This window comes from Canis lupus, chromosome 15 (assembly GCF_048164855.1).
Source record: "Canis lupus baileyi chromosome 15, mCanLup2.hap1, whole genome shotgun sequence".
In the NCBI taxonomy this organism is placed as follows: domain Eukaryota; kingdom Metazoa; phylum Chordata; class Mammalia; order Carnivora; family Canidae; genus Canis; species Canis lupus.
Genome location: NC_132852.1, coordinates 28,316,291 through 28,339,194, shown reverse-complemented (window position 1 = coordinate 28,339,194; position 22,904 = coordinate 28,316,291). Strand labels below are relative to the sequence as shown.

General features: G+C 36.6%; 1 protein-coding gene across 4 annotated transcripts in view; it reads left to right on the top strand.

Annotated features, from left to right (window-relative positions):
* Positions 1-22,904, top strand: part of TEX15 (testis expressed 15, meiosis and synapsis associated) — a 91,019-nt gene that overhangs the window by 9,550 nt on the left and 58,565 nt on the right. For all 4 annotated transcript variants that reach the window (XM_072776352.1, XM_072776350.1, XM_072776353.1 and 1 more), the window contains exon 2: positions 5,096-5,171. The gene's annotated coding sequence lies outside the window, so the exon portion shown is untranslated. The remainder of the gene's footprint in view (positions 1-5,095; positions 5,172-22,904) is intronic.

Below are 22,904 nucleotides of genomic sequence, written 5' to 3'. Positions count from 1 at the left end.
GGCCTCAGCTCAGACAGACTGAATTAGAAACTCTGGAGGTGGTACCCACTAATCTATGTTTAATGAGCCCTCCAGGTGATTCTGATAGATGTTAACATTTGAGACCCACTAGCCTTAGATATCATGGATGGACCATGTTATTTTTTTTTTTTTGCTTTGCTAGTCCATTGCTTCAGTGTAAATACAATTATTACTTATCACTTATTTGGTATTGCCAGGAATAGGCAATTATGTTATTAATTATATTGTGTTAATTATTTTGAATGGTATCCAAATTAAAATTGTTGGTAGCTTCCGGAGTTCTCTTTCTTGTCTTTCCTCCTTGCTGAGTACCCTGGAACAAGGTAGCTGTTCGGTGATTACTTTGTTAGATGAATGGTTTGCCTGCTTCCCTTCCCACCCAACAAGAGGCATTCTTTTTTTCATTTCTTTTAGATTATTCCTTTGCAGGAGCAACATTAAAAATGAGGTTTCCAGTTAAGAACATTTCTTTCTCCTAATAGTGACACTAGTTGAAAAGATTGCTAATAACTAAAAAGGAAAAAGGAAAAAAGAAACAGTTCTTATGTAGCTGATAGAATGCTTTCCTCGGAATTATCTACCAGTAGATCTCAAACCTAGCTTACATCAGAATCACCTGGAGAACCTGTCAGATCACAGTTTGCTGGGCCTAATTCCTAGAGTTTTGGATTCAGTAAATCTAGGATTGGGCCGGAAGATTTGCATAGCCAGTAAGTTCCCAGGTGATAATGGATGCTGCTGGTCTAGGGACCACAGTTTGAGAACCACTGCCCTTGACTCACTGAGACCAAAAATAATAGGTAATTTCCTGAATATGAATGTTCCTGGTGCTTGTGTAGCCAGTGATCTATAATTGGAAAGTATAATATAATTGGATAACAAACTTACTGAATACTACCTTTTAGAGGTTTCTGGAAAATCTTTTTTAACACAAGACTTTTTCAAGCCTCTTTAAAAAGCAATTCAAGGGATGCCTGGGTGGCTCAGCAATTTAGCGCCTGCCTTTGGCCAGGGCATGATCCTGGAGTCCCGGGATCGAGTCCCACATTGGGCTCCTTGCATGGAGCCTGCTTCTCCCTCTGCCTATGTCTCTGCCTCTCTCTGTGTGTTTCTCATGAATAAATAAATAAAATATTCAAAAAAAAAGCAATTCAAGGGATGCCTGGGTTGCTCAGTGGTTAGCGTCTGCCTTCAGCTTAGGGCATGATCCCAGGGCCCTGGGATGGAGTCCCGCATCCAGTTCCCCACAGGGAGCCTGCTTCTCCCTCTGCCTATGTCTCTGCCTCTCTCTCTGTGTCTCTCATGAATGGATAAATAAAATCTTTAAAAATTTTTTTAAATGATTCAAAACTCAGCCACCTAAATAATTGAATTTGAAAGGGATAGATTCTTCCTAAAGCGTGCCACACAGATCATTTCTCTGCTTCTCTTTCACCTCAAGTTTTTTGAGTTTAGCTAAGCTACTCCACAGTATTGCTGCCTCAGCAATCATTTTGTTTGGCCAGGCAGCCTTTGGTGACCTTAAACTGACACTAGCCCCCTCATGCAAATGCGCACAGACTCAAAAGCACATGAAAGTTTATGAAATGACTTCCCCAACAGCCCTTCTGATCAGCAGTCTCCTGCCTCCCATTGCCTTTCCCTTAAGCGCATTTAATAAGACCCCTGTGTAGCTTAGCAAAACCCTGCTCTTTTGGTTTATACTGACCAATGCAGCTTAGCCTAGGAACACCAACATGCTTCACCCACAGACCCTAATAAAGGTGTGTGCCCAGGTCCTGCCTCTCTGTTTGCACTCTGCCTTGGTCTCCCCATGCGGCATGTCAGGGACTTCTTCCAGGACCTCTAAAAAATTCCTCTTGTGGTCTGTTGTTGAACCTTAGCTCATCATTCTGGCATCCTGTGCTCCACTTCATAAATGTTAATTTGACAAATTCATAACAAGCTTACCTAATTTTCCAATATTATTGGAAAACTACAAGTGCCTAAAGAACAGGAAAGTTGACATTTCTTGTGGATTTTTTCTCACAACTAAAGTTTTGTAGGCTTGACTGCTTGTCACTTGAGTTCTTACATTGTTAGCATCTCCTAAAACAGTTTAAAATGAGGTAAAAATGAGGTTCCCCCCAACTCTTTTATAAGCCTTTTTTTCTTGCTAAATGAGTGGTTCTAAAGAAGGAAATTTGAAATCTATCTGTGAATATAGAATTTTCATATTTGATAGAAACTTTATTTTTTATTTATTTATTTTTTTATTTTTTTTTGATAGAGAGAGAGAAAGAGAGAGAGAGAGAGGGGCAGAGACACAGGCAGAGGGAGAAGCAGGCTCCATGCACCAGGAGCCCGACATGGGATTCAATCCCGGGTCTCCAGGATCGCGCCCTGGGCCAAAGGCAGGCGCTAAACCGCTGCGCCACCCCGGGATCCCTAATAGAAACTTTAGTTGAATATTTTCAACCATACCAATATGAACGCATATCTCCCTCTGCAGATTTAATTCAGAGGTTACTGTACTGGATACGTTCTAGTAGAGAAAAGTCTTAGAAGACAGTTTGTTGTTGTTTTTTTCCCTTAATAAAATATCTCTCATCAACTTACGGAAAGGCTAACCAAATCAGTACCTTCTTTGTTAAATCTGTAGTTGGTGTTGCTCTGTAATTTCAGTGTCCCCATAGCCAATATTTCTCCCTATTTTCAGGGGTTTGCCTGTTTTGCTATTTTAGAAAGTCTGGAACAGTTCTGTGCAGGTGTTCTTGTGTTACTATCCTTTCCTGAGCAACTTTTATTAACAAATTAGGAGTATTGGTAACTTCTACATCTTCATACATACTTGTTTTGTACACACTCCAATTGTGGTAATTTATGTTTGCTTCAGATTATTATTAATGTACTGACTTAAAAAAAGTGTCCTTAGGTTACTACAATTATAGTAGACATGGAAATCAATTTCCAAATGTATATATTATCCATATAATTTTATTAAATATTTCATACCTTTATTGATATGTGAATGCCAGCTCTCATCATGGAAATTTATGAATGACAGACCATCGCTATTAAATTCTCAGAATTTTTAGTTTCCAAATTATTTGGTATTTTATTTTTATATGTCAGTCTCTTGTCCTTATTACCTTGGTTATATTTACTCCTTACAGTTTCTTTATGTCCTCTACTTTTATTTCTCTGGATCTCTTTGGCAGTGACACTTCATTAAAATACTTAACTAAAACATAGGCAAAATAATCAGTAAAGAGTAACATATTCTTTTGTTTTTATACAGTTTTAAAATGAGTAGTAGTGATCTTTTCAAAAGTAAATCTACAGTGTCTATTTTAAATACCTTTTTCAGGGCATTTGGGTGGCTCTGTTGGTTAAGTGTCTGCCTTTTGTCAGGTCATGACCTTGGGGTCCTGGGATTGAGCCCGAGTTGGACTGCTGCTCAGTGGAAGTCTGCTTCTCCTTCTCCCTTTGCCCCTCTTCCCCACTTGTGCTCGCTCTTTCTCTCTCTCAAATAAGTGAAATCTTTAAAAAAATAATATCTTTTTTATTTGTTTGAATGCTTAACTTGGAGAAAAGAAGAACTCTAGAATTTGGAGTCCAAAGTTTTGCTGGATGTTTCACTAATAAAAAGACACTTTTAAAAAATTTTCTTTTTAAGGTTTTATTTATTTGACAGAGAGAGCACAAGCAAGGGGAGTAGTAGCAGGCAGAGGGAGAGGGAGACTCCCTGCTGAGTAGGGAGCCCAATGTGGGTCTCAATCCCAGAACCCTGAGATCATGACTTGAGCTGAAGGCAAATGCTTAACCAACTGAGCCACTTGGTAACCCCAAAAATAGTTTTCTTAAAGAATGTGTAGCATTAAATTTTTTTAAAAGATTTTATTTGAGAGAGCTAGCATGAGTAGGGTGGGGCAGAGGGAGTGGAAGAAGCAGATTCCTCACTGATCAGGGAATCTGTCTCGGGGCTCCATCCAGAACCCAGAGATCATGACCTAAGCCAAGGGCATGTGCTTAAACCAGTGGAGCCACCCAGGGCACCCCAAGATGTGCAGCATTTTAATGTATGGAATAGTATCATATAGCCACCTGGGTGGCTCAGTGGTAAGCATGTGACTTTGGCTCAGCTTGTGATTCTGGGGTCTTGGAATTGAGTCCTGCATCAGGCTTCCCACAGGAAAGCAGGTTTGGGAAGCCTGCTTCTTCTGCCTATGACTCTGCCTCTCATGAATAAATAAATTTTTTTTAAAAAAGGAAATAGTATCATATAGATATTACATAACCAGTAGTATTATCCTGAAATCAAGACAAAAGTCTGTTATCCTGAAATCAACACATAAATGTGAAGCTAATTATAACAGATCATTAAGATTCAGCTAATTATATAATTGTTTGTGTTTTCATGTTGCATACAGTTACAGCTTAAATGTCTCCAAAAGAAACTTAAGAAATGGTTGGATAGTTTAGTGGTTTAGAACCCAGACATCAAGCCTAGGGGGAGTTGAAAACCAACTAAGCAATTGGTTAACCTTAGCAAGTTTCTTAAACTTTGGGAATCTCTCTGTTCTCATCTGAAAAAATGGAAATACTGCTACCAATCAGTGCAGATTAAATGAGATACTGTATATAAAGTACCTAGATGGTACATAGCATGTACCACAACTGTTATAATGACTTAATTAAAATTTTGGTATAAAACTGTCAGTGTTAGTGTTCAGTGTCTTTTGCTATATGTAAAAATCCAAGAACAAGCTCATCTGCTGTGTCACAATGTCATTTTGTGTACTGGATGACAACGTAAAAGTGGTGACCTGACTCTGAATAGCAGATGAGAATGTACTGAAGAGAGGAGAAAGACAATCAGAAAGAGGAATGAGAGAGGAGAAAAGAATGCAAGGATGTTATAGAGAAGGCACTGAGACATGTGGAAAACAGACCCCTTCCTCCTCACAAATGAGAGAGGACTAAAAGGAAAGCGGAAATCAGGAGGAAAAAAATGGAATGGACAATAAAGTGCTTGTTCTGGAGGGAGCTTCTGACCATAATTCTCTTCATGTCTCCTTTTTCTTTTTTGTAGGTATTCCTTTGTCATTTTTCATGTATGGACTGAATTCTGATCATAACTGTATGATGGTAGATTCCATTGAAGAGTGGTAAGTATTTCAAATAATGGTTTTGCTATTGCTGTTACTTATAATGCTGTATTAATTTTTTTCAACTCACTGTCAGTAATCTGCTTTACAGTTGACTTGTAAATAATTTGGCAATAAAAAAGATACATGAGGGGGATGCCTATGTCTCAGTTAAGCATCTGCCTTTGGCTCAGGTCCTGATCCTGGAGCCCTGGGATCAAGCCCCGCATTGGGCACTCTGCTTGGCAGGGGGCTGCCTCTCTCTCTGCCTGCCACTCCCCTTGCTTGTGGTCTCTCTCTCTCTCTCTCTCCTCCCTCTCTCTGTCAAACAAATAAATAAAATCTCTAAAAAAAATATACATGAGGAATATGTGTAGTCTTTCACATTTTGGAGGAATGCTTTTAAAGCGTCCTTTGCAGTAAATATTTATTGGGTACTTATTTTATGAGGATTTGTGATTGGAGCTTAAGATTGAAAAATGGGTAAATTATAGTCCAGGGGAGAACATTGGCCCAAACAAAATTGACCTTAACTTACCATAAGTATTCAATTTTTTATTAACTAAATTGGAAAGTCAGACCAATATGCAGATATTGCTTAGAGCATTTATGTTATTCGAGATTTGGAACTGCCTTTGAACCACTACTTAAAAAGAATACGAAACTTAGTTATTTTGTAGCCAGATTTCTTTCCTTGCTCCATTTTTAATCAAAAGTAGCATTGTCAAATTTGGTCACCCACATATTAATCAGATGGGTTTTAAATGATATTTGGTTGATTCTAAAAACAAAACATATCAGAGGATGGAAATTGGACCAACTGTTGACATTTAAAAAATAAAAGTGCCATAGTCAGAGACAGAAGTACTCTAAGGAAATAAGTTGTCTAAGTAGTTTAAAAGTTAGGAGAGTTATCAAGGCTCTAACTTATGAAGCTGTTAGATTTTTATGACATGGACTTACATATGCTGTACAGTTTCTTGCATATGCCTATATGTGGAACCACAGAGAAAATGAAAACAAAGCCTGAAAGTAGTAGAAAGAGATATAGGTAAAGGAGGAAGCAAAACATTTTATAGTTTACAATACAGATTTAAGTGTTACTGAAACAGATGAGAAAAGTAAAGATTAAGAGTAGACATTTAGTGAGCAGCAGAATCAGGACAAGAAACCCATGTCTGAAGACTTCTTGAACAGAGCCCTTTCTTTACTGTATCATAAATACTTCAAAAACATTCTTTTTCAAGCTAATTTTGTAAAGACAATTTGAAAAGAAAATGAGAAGTTGGATTGTTAAGTCACAGTGAACGCTATATAGCCAGGTTAGCCTCAGCTACTTGTAACTGGGCCTGAGGATTCAAGATATTTTTCTGCCAATGTGATCAGTTCCAGACTTTTTGCATTTGGGGAAAAAATTGCTTGTTCAATCTTAGCAACATCTTCAAAACAAATCTCAGAGCTCTTAATTTTTGTTTGATAATTCACAGATTTTTATTTAACATTTCATAATGTATTTATTACATTCAGCCTTAGGTAGTAAGATTTTATTTGTCCCTAGTAGTTCAAATTAATATAGTTTTTTAAAATAAATTTCTAGGAGGTTAGATAAATAGTACATCCTAATGTATGAATTTTCTTTTCATATAGCACATCTTTCTAGAGAAGTGGTTGACATGGGCACTGATTTTCAGAAGCACACAGTTGTACTTGTCTAAATCTTTTAAACCTAAGAAACCTATTGACAGAGTAGAACTGTTCTCTTGGGAGTTATGTTGGCTTTTTTTTTTTTTTTAAATCTTCCTTGTTTTCTGTAAGTGAGTCCAGGTAGCTACTGGAATTACTGTGTAGTTATTATAAGCCCTTGTCTCTGATTCAGAGTAATGGCCTCCAGGGAAGTAGGACTCAACAGATGGCTCATCTTTTCCAAAAGCATTTGATAATCTCCACATGGTGCTCTTTCTAAAAGATTCTGAGATTTGGCAGTGACAGAATAAACAAGATGATCAGAAAAGAAATAAGGTAGTCCTAATGTCCATCATAAATAAAATTTAAAATAAAATAAAACTTCATGAGCTTCCTCTGTTAAATTTTCCACTAATTTTATAGAAGATGGAGATGATCTAGAAACATTTTTTATTAAATAATTTCTACCTTTTGTGTATAAGACTGAGCAGGTTTTTTTTTTTTTAACTTTTTTTTTTTAAGTATTTTATTTGTTCATTCATGAGAGAGACAGGCAGAGACACAGGCAGGGGGAGAAGCAGGCTCCATGCAGGGAGCCCAACGTGGGACTCTATCCCAGGATTCCAGGATCACTACCTGAGCCGAAGGCAGACGCTCAACCACTGAGCCACCCAGTCATCCCTTTTTTAACTTACTTATTTAAGCAATCTCTACACCCAACATGGGCTCAAACTCAAAACCTCAAGATCAAAAGCCACATGTTCTACCCACTGAGGGAGCCAGGTGTCCTAAGACACAGTTTAAAAAAAAAAAAAAAGTCAACAACTTGTTATTATCATTGTTCTGGCATCCCTCTCTCCTCCTAAACCAAACCTCAAGAACTTGACAAGGATAGAACTTGCAGAGTCACTACTGTGATGAAATTGTGCTTTCTTAAATGTATGTGTTCATGAAGTGTAGGGGTGCCTGGGTGGCTCAGTTGGGCATCCAACTCTTGGTTTTGGCTCAGGTCATGATCTTGCAGTTGTGGGATTTTGAGTAGGCATCAGGCTCCATGGGGATTCTCTCTCTCCCTCTCCCCCCTCCCATCCCAACTTGTGCCTTTCTCTCTCTCCCAGAAAATAAAATTATAAAAAATAAATGCATGTGTTCACGAAATTTTGACATGTAAACCTTTGGATAACTTATAAATGTATCTAATGGGATGTGTGTCATGTAATAATGGCTAAATAGATATTGAATCTGAAATCAGTAAGAAGAAATTATCTGACACTCAGCCAGATGCTGCTGCCCAAATTGATAGACAAAAATCAGTAACATTCTGTAAGTGAAACAAAAAAATTACCAGATTTTACTGATAGCAGCTTAGGGGCATTCTCTGCTCCTTCAAGGGGTTACAAGCTTCTAGTCCATGAAAAACAACATATTTTTTTACCTCTTCAGTCACCCCTCTCTAATTTAAGACTTTATTGAAAATCTATTTGTGTAAACTTAGGTGTTAACCTTTGAATCATTATGCTATATGTTTTTTTTTTTTGTATGAGCTTTTTTTCTTCTCATGCTATAGATCACAATCCTTTTTTTTAAAAGATTTTATTTTCTTATTCACTGGAGACACTGAGAGAGAGGCAGAGACATGGGAAGAGGAAGAAGCAGGCTCCATGCAAGGAGCCTGATGTGGGACTTGATCCCAGGACGCCAAGATCACGCCCTGCGCCAAAGGCAGATACTTAACTACTGAGCCACCCAGGCGTCCCAGATCATGATCCTTTTGATTATGACCTTGCTCTTTTATGTTAGTTCAGCCTCACCAGTTGGAGAGCTTTGAAAATTCCTCCAGTATTCTATTCATATTTTCTCTCTAAGTGTTCTATTTGTTTATTATGGCATCCAGAAGAAATTTCTCCTTCCAATTTTCTGTCACCACCCGATTCCTCTCCATGGGCCTGGACCTTTCTGCTCTTGGTTTCCTCAGTGTAATGCTTCATTTCCACTTGGAAACTCTTCATTACCAGAAACCAATACTAGCCACTGTGCTAGTGTTACAGACACTTTAACCCTCTTTTTTTGAGGGAAGGAAAAAGAATTTATTTTACATAACTGATTGAAAAATAGTAATTCAGGAAATAGTAAATAAAATAATAATATGGTCTCATGCACCCTGAAGGAGGTGGTGCCCGATTTGGAGTTGTGATTGCTATGTCCAGACAGTCTCCTATTTGGAACTTCTGTGACTGCAGTCATTAGTCTCCTTCCTCCCAGACATGGTGCTGCCAATTTCCTTTACTCAATAGGCAGGCCTTTTAGGATCTGTAAAAACAATAGCAAAATTGAACTGTGTGCCCTTCTTTCTAGCTTCTGGGTAGACTTTTACTAAACTAGTCAGTTCTTTCAGTGTTGCATCCATCCAAGTGTAGTTCTGCAACTCGCTGGACGGCATGTTTCCACGGGAAAACTCGTCCATTCTGTGGTGGCCGCCGGTATTGGTGGTGAAGATATGCAGCAGTAGCAGGCACGTTTTTTCCTGATTTTTCTCCGGCTCCTTCTTAATTTCCTCCTGGGAAACGCGCAACTCCACTGCCATCTTCCTCCTCCCTTGTTTTTTTTTTTTTTTTTTCTTAAGTAGGCGGCGCAGAGCTTGAACTTACAACTGCAAGATCAAGACCTGAGCTGAGATCGAGAGTCAGATGCTCAACTGACTGGCACCCTTCTTTACTTTTTTTACTATGATCTCTTTTCTTGATGTGTCTCCCATTCCATCTTTCCTGTTGTGCTTTTTTAGCTTCATTATAATTTCTTTATCTTTAACCATTGTTGTTGGTTTTTTTTTCCAGCTGCTTTTGCCATACTTTGTATCATGATCGAAGCTAAATTTCCTCCTGGTCTCTTACTTCATTAATAATTTTCCTAAGGTTTTAGATTTCCTTTCCCCTGAAATGCCCACTATTGCTAAAGAGTGTCGTGAATGATTGTACTATACATTCATACCCAACTTGAAATTTTATATTACGTTCTCGGGATCTTATTTCACTACAAATATGTAACCATTTATGTTGGCACTATTTAAAAGATAGGAACTAGGGAAAGAAGAAACTTAGCTGTAATTTAGTAGAGGAAAGAAATAACAAAGGAAAGTCAGAAATAAATAAAATAGAGACCCAGGTAAACAATAACATAACATTGAACGTGATGACCAGTTTTTTTTAAAAAATAAATAAAATTGGGCAGCCCGGGTGGCTCAGCGGTTTAGGGCCGCCTTCAGCCCAGGGCCGCCTTCAGCCCAGGGCCTGATCCTGGAGTCCCGGGATCGAGTCCCATGTCGGGCTCCCTGTATGGAGCCGGTTTCTCCCTCTGCCTGTGTCTCTGCCTCTCTGTGTGTGTGTGTGTGTGTCTCTCATGAATAAATAAATAAAATCTTTAAAAAAAAATACTGATCTGTTCTATAATGATTAAAAAATAAAATAAAATAAAATTGACAATACTTTAACTATATTAACTAAGACAAAGAAGAGTGCCTGGCTGACTCAGTCCATAGAACATATGATTCTTGATTTTGAGGTTGTAAGGTTGAGCCCTACACTGGGTATAGAGATTACTTAAAAATAAAATCTGAAAAAAAGAGAAGACTCAAAAACCAATGAGAAATGGAAGAGAAAACAATACAACAGATAATCACAGAAGTATATACTATAATAACAGATTACTATAAACAGTTATATACTGGGGGACCTGGCTGGTTTAGTCAGAAGAGCGTATGACTCTTGATCTCAAGGTTGTGAATATTTTTTTAAGATTTTATTTATTTATGAGAGACACAGAGACAGAGAGGCAGAGACATAGGCAGAGGGAGAAGCAGGCTCCATGCAGGGATCCCGATGTGAGACTCAATTCCGGGACTCCAGGATCATGCCCTGAGTCAAGGCAGATGCTTAACCACCGAGCCACCAAGGCATCCCAAGGTTGTGAATTTGAGCTCCACATTGGGTGTAGAGAGTACTAAAAAAAATAAAAACTGAAAAACAAAAAAAGAATTATATACTAACAAATAACTTAGGGGGAAAAATAGTTAATTCCTAAAAACACACAGATTACCATGTGACTGAACCATGAATCCAAGAAATAGGAAGTCTTAGACCAATAACAAGAATGAAAGTTGATAATCTCCCAGCGCAGAAAAGCCCAAGACCACGTTTTCATTGGTGAATTCTACCAAACATTTAAAAACAGAATTAATGACAATCTTTATCAAAATCTTCAAAATCTTATAAATAATGGAATAGAGGGAACACATTCAAAATTATTTCCATAAGGTGTACCTGGGTGGTGCCATCGGTTAAGTGTCCAACTTTTAGTTTTGGTTAAGGTCATGTTCTTGGAGTCATGAGATGGAGCCCGGTGTCAGGCTCCGCACTCAGTGCAATCTGCTTGAGATTCTCCTCCCCTCTCCCTCTGCACCTTCTTCTCACGCATGTGCATTCTCTCTGTCTCTGTTTCTCAAATAGATAAATCTTTGGCTGTCTATAATTTTTTCCTTAGAACTAATAAATGCTTTTGTAGCCTGTTTTTCTATAAATCTAATATTTTTTTCTGCAAATGTGTTGGTACTTGTCAGTAATGGTTTTTTGAGTGGTAAGATATATAAGTTCCTTTTTCTTTTTTTTAATCTGGAGAATTCTCTTTTTTTTTTAAATTGTAGTTGATATACAATGTTATATTAGTTTCAAGTGTATGGTGAATTTTTTTTTAAGTCTTCCATTTCCCTGTTTTAGTCTAGACTGATGATTTCCTAGAAATGGTGTGTTACTCTCATCCATCCTAGGGTTACTGCCCGATGTTGTATCCATTCATTTTTTTAATCCCATTTTAGATTCAGTCTTTTTTTTCCCCCCAAAGCACATCTTCCAGTAGCTTTCTAAGAAAGGGTGTATGTTAAATATATACATGTATCTTAGACCTTGCCTACCTTTAAAAGACTTTCTCTTACCCATGTACCAATATTATGTGAGCCAGGCATGGTAAAAGAGCTAAAGCTTCTATAACTTTCTACCCTAGCCCTCTTTTTCCTAGTGTTACCTGAGTTATGAAACTTTAGTCTTACCAGTAAGAACACTGCATTCTGGTTGCACAATTCCTGTCTCTATTTATACTAATTCCATATTCGGTGGTGATTATAGCCAAAACTATCAAAGAAACAATATTTGGTCAAAGTATCCTTTGTTGACATAATCTATTAGCAGTGGTCTGATTAGAGATTTGATCTCACCATCTCTACATATCATGAGATGAATTAATTTTAAAACATTGAGATGTTTCCAGTTAGGATGAACAGAATCTAATTAATACTATTTTTATTTTTATTTTATTTTATTTTATTTTATTTTATTTTTTTACTATTTTTAAATTTATGGTTACTTCCTTAATAAAGTTAGGAATTCAGATTGATAAAAAATGTTAAACTCAAATAAATTATTTAAAGCCAAATTTTAATATAATTCTGGTTGTACAAGTTCCCCCTGAAACATTAGACCAGTTTTGTCATAATAGGCTGGATATTAGTTCAGGATGAGTGCCAGTATGATACTTTAAGAAATTTATAAAGTGTAATAGTTATAGTATGGAATGGTAAATGGAAAGTATTGGAATTATTGGAAAATAGTAAATTTTTGGTGGTCACATTTTCTTTGTTTTTGACAGCATTTAGCTGCCATTCAGTTAACACATTTGTATTTTTTCTGTTGTAGATTGCCATTTGATACAAGACCTATCAACTTAATTGTAATCTTTGGTGGGGGAGATAATAGAGTACATTAAAATTCAGTTGATTTTTAAATTTTTTATTTATTTCAACTTCTTATTAATTTTAATAAATGTCCTAATTAAACAACATTGAAATTTGAAAAAATTGTTTTCTGGAAATGATATGATAATTCTATCAGTCATCAATCATGGGTATATAATGAAACCCCATGAATGAGTGATAAGGAGGAGGAGAATATTTCTGTAGATCTGTTAAGCACAAATTTGTCTAAATCCTTCTTCTGTATGTATTTTTTTTCTAGCCTCACTTAGTTGTTCACCTGGTATAGAATTGAAAAATTTTTGTTGAAACTAACCAAGGTTGCTATACACAAGCTGATGACTTGCTTGCTATCATATTTCTTCTTTTCTTTTTTTTAAGATTTATTTATTTACTTTACAGAGAGTACACAGGGAAGGGTAAAGGGAGAGGGACAGAGCATCTTAAGCAGACCCCACACTGAGCATGGAGCCCAACATGGGACTCAATCCCACAACCCTGAGTTCACAACCTGAGCCAAAAACCAAGAGTCAGATGCTTAATTGACTGTGTCATCCAAGTTCCCCAGTTTCTTCTTTTCTAAATTATTCAGTTTTACTTTCTTTATATAAATGGCATCATACTTTAATCTTTCCAATGTGTTTTGACATTGTTTCATATAGCTTAGTTCATTTTCACTTGTGTTATATTTCCTGACGTATTATATACTATAGTTTATCCACTCTGGTGGTCAGCAGTGGACATTTCAGTTACTCAGTAACAGTGCTGCTTTGAACACTCTTCTACTTGCCTTTAGGTATACATGAATGAGAGCGTCTCTGGGGTAATAGTTCTCAGAGATTTGGGTTTTAAAATTTGCTGTTTCCACCTTAACTGTAGTGTAATGCAGTCCAGTTCAAACACTAGCCACTGACGCCTGGGTGGCTCAGTTGGTTAAGCATCTGACTCTTGTTTTCAGCTCAGGTCATGATCTCAGGGTTGTAAGATCATGCCCCATGTTGGGCTCTGCACTGGGCGTGGAGCCTGCTTGGGATTCTCTCTCTCTTTCTGTCCCTCCTCCCCTTCTCTCTTTCTCCCTCTCTCCCCCTCTTTCTTTCTGCCTTACCCCCTCTAAACACACACAACCACAAAAGCTCTCACACCTGGACTGAGTGGCAGACTCCACAAGACCTGAGTCTTCCACAGAACTTCCCTTACTTCGGATGCTAGTTGCAAGTGGGTTCCCGAAGCCATCCACACCTATGGCCAACTGGTTACATATTCAAGGGTTCCCATGGACCCCTCAACTTCAATAATTCACACAGAACTCTGGAAAGCACTTCACTTAAAACTACAGTTTTATGACAAAGGACATACATAGAATAAAGTCTTGGAGGTTCCTGAACACAGAGCTTCAATGACCTCTCTCCATGAAGTCCAGAAGCATCACCCCTTCCAGCACATCAGTGTGTTTATCAAGCAATAAGCTCTATTGAGCTTTAGTGTTTGGTGTTTATTGGGGTTCCATTAAGGAGGCACAATTGATTAAATCATTGTACATGTGGCTAAACTCATTCTCCAGCCCTTTTCCCCAATAGAACAACTGAAAAGTCCGAACTCTCTAATCACAAACGTCTCTTTCTGGTGACCAACCCTCATTTTGAAGCTGTGTAGGGTCCCACCATGAGTCACCTTTTAGCAAAACAAAGTCACTCCTTCAGGAAATTCCAAGGTTTTTTGAAGCTCTTTGCCAGGACAAAACCAATATATTCTTTATACAGGATCCCTTTCATTACCCTTCAAATTTAAGACCTAAAGAACTTTTGTTGATGAGGGTTACATCTATTGATATTTACTGTATCAAGTTAAAATCCAGAAATTTTTTCATTTAAAAATAATAACACATCCATCATGTATTAATATAAATATTTTAGTAAAAAATACTTCCCACAGAAAAGTGCTGTTGTTTTTCATTATTGCAAATCAGGCCTAATAGAAGTCAGGTGAATTCTCATACCTGCTTCTGCATTTAGTCTTTTGCGATTTCTGTTGTTTTGATCGAAGAATATAAAGAAATAAGACCTCACAGATACGTAGTTGCTGACACCTTGAAATGCTCTTGTGGGGACCCTCAGAAGTTTTCAGATCACACTTTGTGAATTGTTGCTTGAGTGTTGATGCCTAGAGAATGGAGTTGCTAGTCAGAAGATAATGCACATCTTCAACCTTAAAAGATAATAGCTGATTGTTTTTTCTAAAGTGACTGTGCCAGTTTACACAATCACCAGAAGTGTATGAGAGTTCTGGTTGCTCTGCACCTTTTTTCAGCATTTAATATTGTCAGACTTTAATATTTTATCCTCTAAGGGGTATGGAAAAAATACACTTCGTTGTAGTTTTAACTTTTGTGTTTTTGTTTCCATATGGCTAGTTACTGTTTAAATATGATGGATTCCTCACTGGTTTTTTTTTTAAGATTTTATTTATTCATGAGAGACACAGAAAGAGAGAGTCAGAGACACAGGCAGAGAGAGAAGCAGGCTCCATGCGGGGAGCCCAATGTGGGATTTGATCCCAGGTCTCCAGGATCATGCCCTGGGCCAAAGGCAGGCACTCAACTGCTGGGCCACCCGGGCGGCCCATCTTATAACCTTTAGTATTATTTTTGTCAACTTCAAGATTGAATCAACTTTACGGACTTAATATAGGAAGATTTTGCATATCCACAGTAGTAAGTATTCCTCAAAAATAAAGTATGCCTGTTCCCCCTTTCAGCAAATTTTTTATGACCCTCAGTTTTTTAGAAGTATTCCCAGACCATTTCTTATGCTTATGCTTAGGTATTTTATGTTTTTTGTTACAATAGTGAGATTATTTTTGTTTTTAAGAGTTTATAAATTATGAAGATAAAAATTAAGGTAATAAAAATATAAACTAATAAATCGCTCTCCACCCTATTTCTAAATCACTTATTATTCCTTTCTTCATAGGCAATTAATATTATCTTTTTCTTTTAAAGATAATTTATGCACACTTAGCTGAACACTCTTATACTTCTATTTTTATTCTGGAAAATTCTAACATATATGACGACAATACTATAATGAACCCCAGATACCATTTTCAAGCTTTAGCAATTATAAACTGGATAATTTTAAAGCAGACAACCCAGATATTATATCACTCCTTTTTTAGTATGTGTATGTTAAATCAACTAGTGATTTTATTTTTTTTTAAAGATTTTATTTATTTATTCATGAGACACACACACACACACACACACACACACACAGAGGCAGAGACATAGGCAGAGGGAGAAGCAGGCTCCATGCAGGGAGCCCAATGTGGGACTCAATCGCGGGTCTCCAGGATCAGGCCCTGGGCCAAAGGCAGCCCTAAACCACTGAGCCACCTGTGCTGCCCTCAACTAGTGATTTTAAATCAAGTTTATTGAGAATGCAACCTAGGAAAAAGCAATGAAATATATGAATTAGGAGTTAAGAAGCATGAAGAATAAAGGTAGAGATTTGAGCATAGGTAACTAAAAGTTGTAAGGAAATGGAGCAATACCACAACAGTACAAAGATAACATTGCCAAGAATTTCACATAAATGTCAAAGATACCAAAAATTAAATACAAGAAGTCCATGATATGCTTATACTAGAATGTTATAATGAAAATGAAGAACACCAGAGACAAAGAGATCTTCAAAAGCTGTCAGAGAAAAAAGATTTGCCCATAAATGAGTGGCAGTTAGATTGGAGGCAATTTCTTAATAGAAGCAGTGGATGGCAGTAAGTAGTGTGGGATAATAGCTTAAGAGTGCCAACAGAAAATGTCAGTCAGTCTAGAATTTTATACCCAGGAAGATTTAACCTGATATAGCAGGTCTTTCAAAAAAATAGAATTTATCCAGTTCTAAAATATTTAAAACATCCCCTTGAAGTTAGGGAAAGACCAATGCATCTGACATTATCACTTATATTTGGCATATGTTGGAACTCCTAGCCTGCCCACTAAGGCAAGCATAAGAAATAAATGGTATAATAATTGGAAAAAAGAAATAAACTGAAAATTGTTATATGCCCTTCATCATTTACAAAAGATATAGTTGTTTATGAAGACAAATTGTTAGAATTAACAGGAGCTTAGCAAGGTTCCCCAGGAGTCAATGTATAGAAACCAGTTTCACTGAAGGTCATTTTGCTCATAGTGGGTGCATTCACTCTGATACCAGACTGCCTGGCTTTGAATTCCAGATTCAACAAATACTGTCTACTGTATGTCCTTAGGCACATTATTTAATTTATGCTTTTTTTCATAATTTAAAATAAAGGGTATCTCCTAGGGATACAATGATTAAATGGATCAATATGTTTCTAAACCACTTAAATAAGTATTCCTAATAAGTGTTGCAGATGAATGTTAGTCATTATTTTTATCATCCTGTAAGCCATTTTAAACATTAGCAATGAATAAGTGAAAAATTTTTTAAAAGATAGCATATGTAGTAATTTTAAAATTATTAAAAACTTAGCATAAATTCTTTAAAACCTGTTATATCTTCATGGAAAAAAAATAAAGCTTTATAGAAAGATATTAATGACATGAATAAGTGGAGAGATAGCCCATGTTCAAGATAGAAAAACTAGTAAAACAGTGTCATTGATCAGTAGTAGGTTCAGTGAACTTCCAATTAAAACCTAAACAAGATTTCTTATTAGACAAACATTTAAAAATATGCATGTCAGAGCAAAGATGTTTCAGAAGAACAAGATTTCTTTTTTCTTTTCTTTTGGTTATGTCCAAACATGGATCACTTAACATGGTGTGATGTTGGTATAGGAATACAGATGCCTGGGTGAGTGTCTGCTTTTGACTCTGGGTGTGATCCCGGACTTCCAGGATTGAGTGCTGCATCAGGCTTCCCACAGGGAGCCTGCTTCTCCCTCTGCCTGTGTGTCTCTGCCTCTCTGTGTGTGTCTCTCATGAATGAATGAATGAATGAATGAATGAATGAATAGATAAATTAATTAATTAATTAATGTTTTTTTAAATATAAAAAAAGAATACAGAAAGATACCAACCAATACAACAGATCAGAGTGCCCAGAATATGTGCATATATGGGAAGTTGGTTTATGTTAGAGATACCATAGATATATAGGGAAAGGAAAGATTTTTCAAATAAATACTAGCATGATTTTTTACTCACATGGAAATATTGAGCCCTTCTTACTTATCTCAGACCAAAATTAATTTCAGGTGCATTAAAGACTTAAAGGTAAAAGGCAAAACTATAAAACTTTTAGAAGAGAATAGAGGGGATTATCTTTAAACCTTAGAATCATTTCTTAAATTTGATCAAAAGCAAAAATATAAAGGAAAAAAAGTAATTTCAACTACATTAAATATTTTTGTTAAAGTGAAAAACAAGTTTAAAAAGTGGAAAATTATTTGCAACAAGTGTAACTGGTAAAGACCTAATATCTCAAAAAGATTTTTTGTGCAAAAACCATAGAATAGGATAAATAGCCTCATAGAAAAGTGGATAAAAAAACGTGAACAGGCATTTCACAGGTTTGAAAACTCAAATGACCGACAAATATACTCAGTCTCATAAAAAATCAAGCAAATGCAAACTAACCATAGTGAAATAGCTTATGCAGATATCAGATTGGCAGAAATTAATGCCAATCAAATGAGATGAGGATATGGAACAACGGGAACTGTCACACACTGCTGGTGATAGAATAAAAATCTAGTACAATAAAAGATTGAAAAATTAAATAACAGGAAAATTAAAATTTTGCTATGGGAGGCAAATGCCATAAACAAAATTAAGAGAAAAATATTGCAACACTTATTATGACAGACAAAAACTAATTTCTCTGTGTGTAGAGTCTTTAAAAATCATTTAAAAACCATCTTACCTGTAAAAAGAAAAGATGGGAACAAATGATAGAAAAAATAAAATTACTCAACCTCATGAGTAATGAAAGAAATGCAAATTAAAACCTCAAGATTCTGATTTTGTTGTTGACTAAAATTAGTTGGATAACATACTAAAAAAATCTTCAAAGAGATTATTCTCTTCTTTCCTTTATGTAGGTAAAACTTAAAACAGTAATAAAAACCAGGTAAAGATGAATTATTAAAAGGCTGAGAAAAGAAAGCACTGCTTGAAATCAGGATTATGAAGTCACAAAAGTCAGAGGAAGAATGTATTATTTCAGGCATAGATTGGTCAAAAATATCAAATGTAGAGAGGCCAAGTAGTTTATGAGCCAGGAGTATCCTTACATGAGTGAGAGACTGATGTGAAAAATCATTAATTAATAACCGTTGAGGTAAAGTCAGAAATCAAAATAAGATTGAGGAGAAAGTGGGAGATGATCTAGATAAGGGCAAAGATGACTCTGGCAGATTCTGTTTTTGAAATGATTGGGTTTGAGCTTGTTTAAATACTTTTGAGCAAGATCCAGAGAAGCTAAGTGAGTAGGGATAAAATTCAGAATACAGTGGAAAGGGGCACCTGGGTGGCTCAGTCAATTGGGTGTCTCTGCCTTCTTCTCAGGTCATGATCCTGGGGTCCTGGAATCGAGTCCTATGTCAGGATCCCTACTCAGCAGGGAGCCTGCTTCTTACTCTCCTCCCTGCTCATGCTCTCTCTCTCTCTCTCTTTCAAATAAATAAGTAAAATTTTTAAAAACAAAACAATACAGAGGAGACATCAGTGAGACAATGGGAATATAGGAGAAAGAACTCTAAAAGGGGAAATCATGAGACCTAGTTTTTATTGTCCCTATTCCTAGATACTTAGTTGTATTGCATCATCTCTAACAGGTTGGCAAACTTTCTGTAAAGACTAAACATTTTAGTCTTTGTAGGCCATAGAGTCTCTGTCACATTTACTCAGCTGAGCTTTTCTAATAGTAAAGCAGCCATATAGCCATAAAGCAGCAGACAATAGATAAATGGGTGTGGCTGTGTCCCAGTAAAACTTACTATGGATATCATATACCTTTTAAGTGCCATAAAATACTGTTCTTGATTTTTTTGTCATTTAGTTTGTAGTCCCTATGAAAACTAACAGTGAGCTGTAACTTGCCAATCCCTGATCTATAAAATGAAAAATAAGACAAAAATATATTTTATCTTTACATTATACAATCTTAACTGAGGGATTCTTGGCTTAATGTCACTATATATGTAGTTTAACATATGTATGATCTGATTTAACCTTTTGTTTATCAGAGGTAATTCTTAGTCTGAAACATTTAACACTCTGCAGAACAACTCAGAATTTACTTTTGTGACTAAAGTTCTGAGAATTTTATTTATTCATCAGGAACTCTGTCCCAAGATCACTAGAAAAGCAATGAATGATCTTTGCCATATCATCATTATATATCATTACAGTAATTACTGTAATATTATAAAATAGAGTTATTTTTACTTAAGCATATTTTGGGATGGAACATGGATTAAAAATCAGTATTTGGTGCAAATAAAAGGTAATTGTGAAAAGAAGTTAAAATAGAACATTGTTATTTGCCAGAAAATCCTGAAACAGTCATTTTTTGTTGTTGTTAGAGATTAGCAAACTTTTAGACTTTTTTCTTAAAGATTTTTTAAAATTTATGTATTCATAGAGAGAGAGAGAAAAAGACAGAGACACAGGCAGATGGAGAAGCAGGCTCCACGCAGGGGGCCCGATGTGGAACTCAATCCCGGGTCTCCAGGATCACACCCCGGGCCGCAGGCAGTGCTAAACCTCTGCGCCACTGGGGCTGCCAACTTTTAGACATTTTAAAGATAACAAGCTGACCCATCAAAAGTTTGAGGGAGAACTGAAAAAAAACTTTCTAATTAATGCTTTGTGTATCTGCAGTTATTCTCAGTTACCTTATGTTAGGAAACCTTTTCATAAATGATAGCAGTTGAATTTTATTAAACTCTAGGGCTCTCTAAGTTTTTCCATTGAAACACCTAGCTATGTTATTAAGAATCTGACAGTAATCAAGTAAAAGATTTTGCAGGTTTATTTGGTAATCTCTAATCTCCCAAACATTCAGATTCTTAACGTTTGATGGTGGTCTTAGGAAACTCAGTACAAAAACTCTTTTATTTTTTATTTTTTTTTTTTTAAATTTTTATTTATTTATGATAGTCACAGAGAGAGAGAGAGGCACAGAGACACAGGCAGAGGGAGAAGCAGGCTCCATGCACCGGGAGCCCGACGTGGGATTCGATCCCGGGTCTCCAGGATCGCGCCCTGGGCCAAAGGCAGGCGCCAAACCGCTGCGCCACCCAGGGATCCCACAAAAACTCTTTTAAAATAGACTTTGAGAGATCAGATCTTTAGACTAGTTGACATAAAAGGGGTTTACTCTTTTGCTACCAACTTGTCGCTGAACAATGTATTACGATTCATAGTGCACACAGAGTAATACACTGTTGATGTTAGTGAGATATCTAAGGGTTAATTGATTAATTTCTAGTGTTAGAATCAACATCACTTCTAACCTGATTACCTTTGCAATACTGTGCTTCTTGACAAATTCTGTGACTTGGTTTCATAGGATGAGCTTTAGGAATACACACACAGTTAATTCTGTGCAGTTACAGTGTACAGGTGCTACAACCATGTGAGGTGTTGATACTGTTAACCTCAGAGAAGTTAGGCATTTTGCCTAATGTAACATTGTTAATTAATGGTAGAACCAAAATTTGAAACATTTTTTGCCTTACTTGCTATCTACCTCTGTGAAATAAAAAGTATATAAAGGCAAGCTAAAGGGGAAAGGTAAAGGCCACAGGGAAATGAATTCTGCAGAGCCAGGGCCAGGTCTTCTGTCTTCACCCTCCTCTGATTGGCATCTAGCGTGGCATATATGTCAGCAACGTGAAAGAGTGTGAGTCTCAGCTTGTAGGAGAAAATTTAGGTGGATAAAGTTTTAGATGGATGAATGAATTTTACTTAGGTAAAATATCATAACAGCCCACTGTTAAAAGGAAACAGAGATAAAGGAAACAAACATATTCTTGTTTTATTCTTAATTTAGAAGGTAGTGCTTCTGGTAGTTAGCAAATTCCTATAAATTTTTGGTAAATACTCATCAAATTATGAATGTTTCCATCAATTCTTCTTTACTAATTTTTTTTTAAAACTGTAGGTGAAATTTTTTTAGATTTTTAAAAAAGATTTTATTTATTCATGAGAGACACAGAGAAAAGGCAGAGACCTAGGCAGAAGCTCAACCATTGAACCACCCAGGGGTTCCTTTTTTTTTTTTAGATTTTATCTGCTTCAGAAAGAGTACAAGGATGAGCGGGGGCGGGGTGGGGGAGAGAAGCAAGCTCCTTGCTGAGCAGGAAGTTCAGTCTGTAACTCCATCCCATGACCTGGGAATCATGACCAAGCCAAAGGCAAACATTCAACTGACTCAGCCACCCAGACACTCCAATAAGTGAATTTTTAATTTGACTAGATGCTTTTTCTGCATCTATTGAGATAATCGCTTGATTTTCCTTTTTTTGAAGGTTTATGTAGGTTTTTGAAGGTTTGTGCCTGGGTGGCTCAACGGTTGAGCGTCTGACTTTGGCTCAGGGCATGATCCTGCAGTCCTGAGATCGAATCCCACATCAGGCTCTCTGCATGGAACCTGCTTCTCCCTCTGCCTGTGTCTCTGCCTCTCTCTCTCTCTCTCTCTCTCTCTCATGAATAAATAAATAAAATCTTTAAAAATATAAAAATAAAGATTTATGTAGTAAATGAAATGTACATATTTCCTGTGATAAATCTCCTTTGTGTTGCAGGATGAACTCAGCTTGTTTTTGATATATTAATGCTTTTATTTTTATTTTTTTTAAGATTTTATTTATTTATTCATGAGAGACACACAGAGAGAGAGAGAGACAGGCAGAGGGAGAAGCAGGCTCCATGCAGGGAGCCTGATGTGGGACTCGATCCCGGAACTCCAGAGTCACATCCCGGGCTGAAGGCAGGCGCTAAACTGCTGAGCCACCCAGGCTGCCTTGCTTTTATGTTTAGAATCAGTTTGTAACTACTAATTTAATTTTTTCTTAATAGTACTAAGATGATGAATTCTTTTAATTTCTTGAATCAGTTTTAATACATTTTTCTTAAAATTATTATTTTGTATAATTAGTTTTTTTAAAGATTTTATTTATTCATGAGAGACAGGTAGGGAGAGAAGCAGGATCCCTGTGGGAGCCTGAATCAGAACTCAATCCCAAGACCCTGGGATCAGGACCTGAGCCAAAGGCAG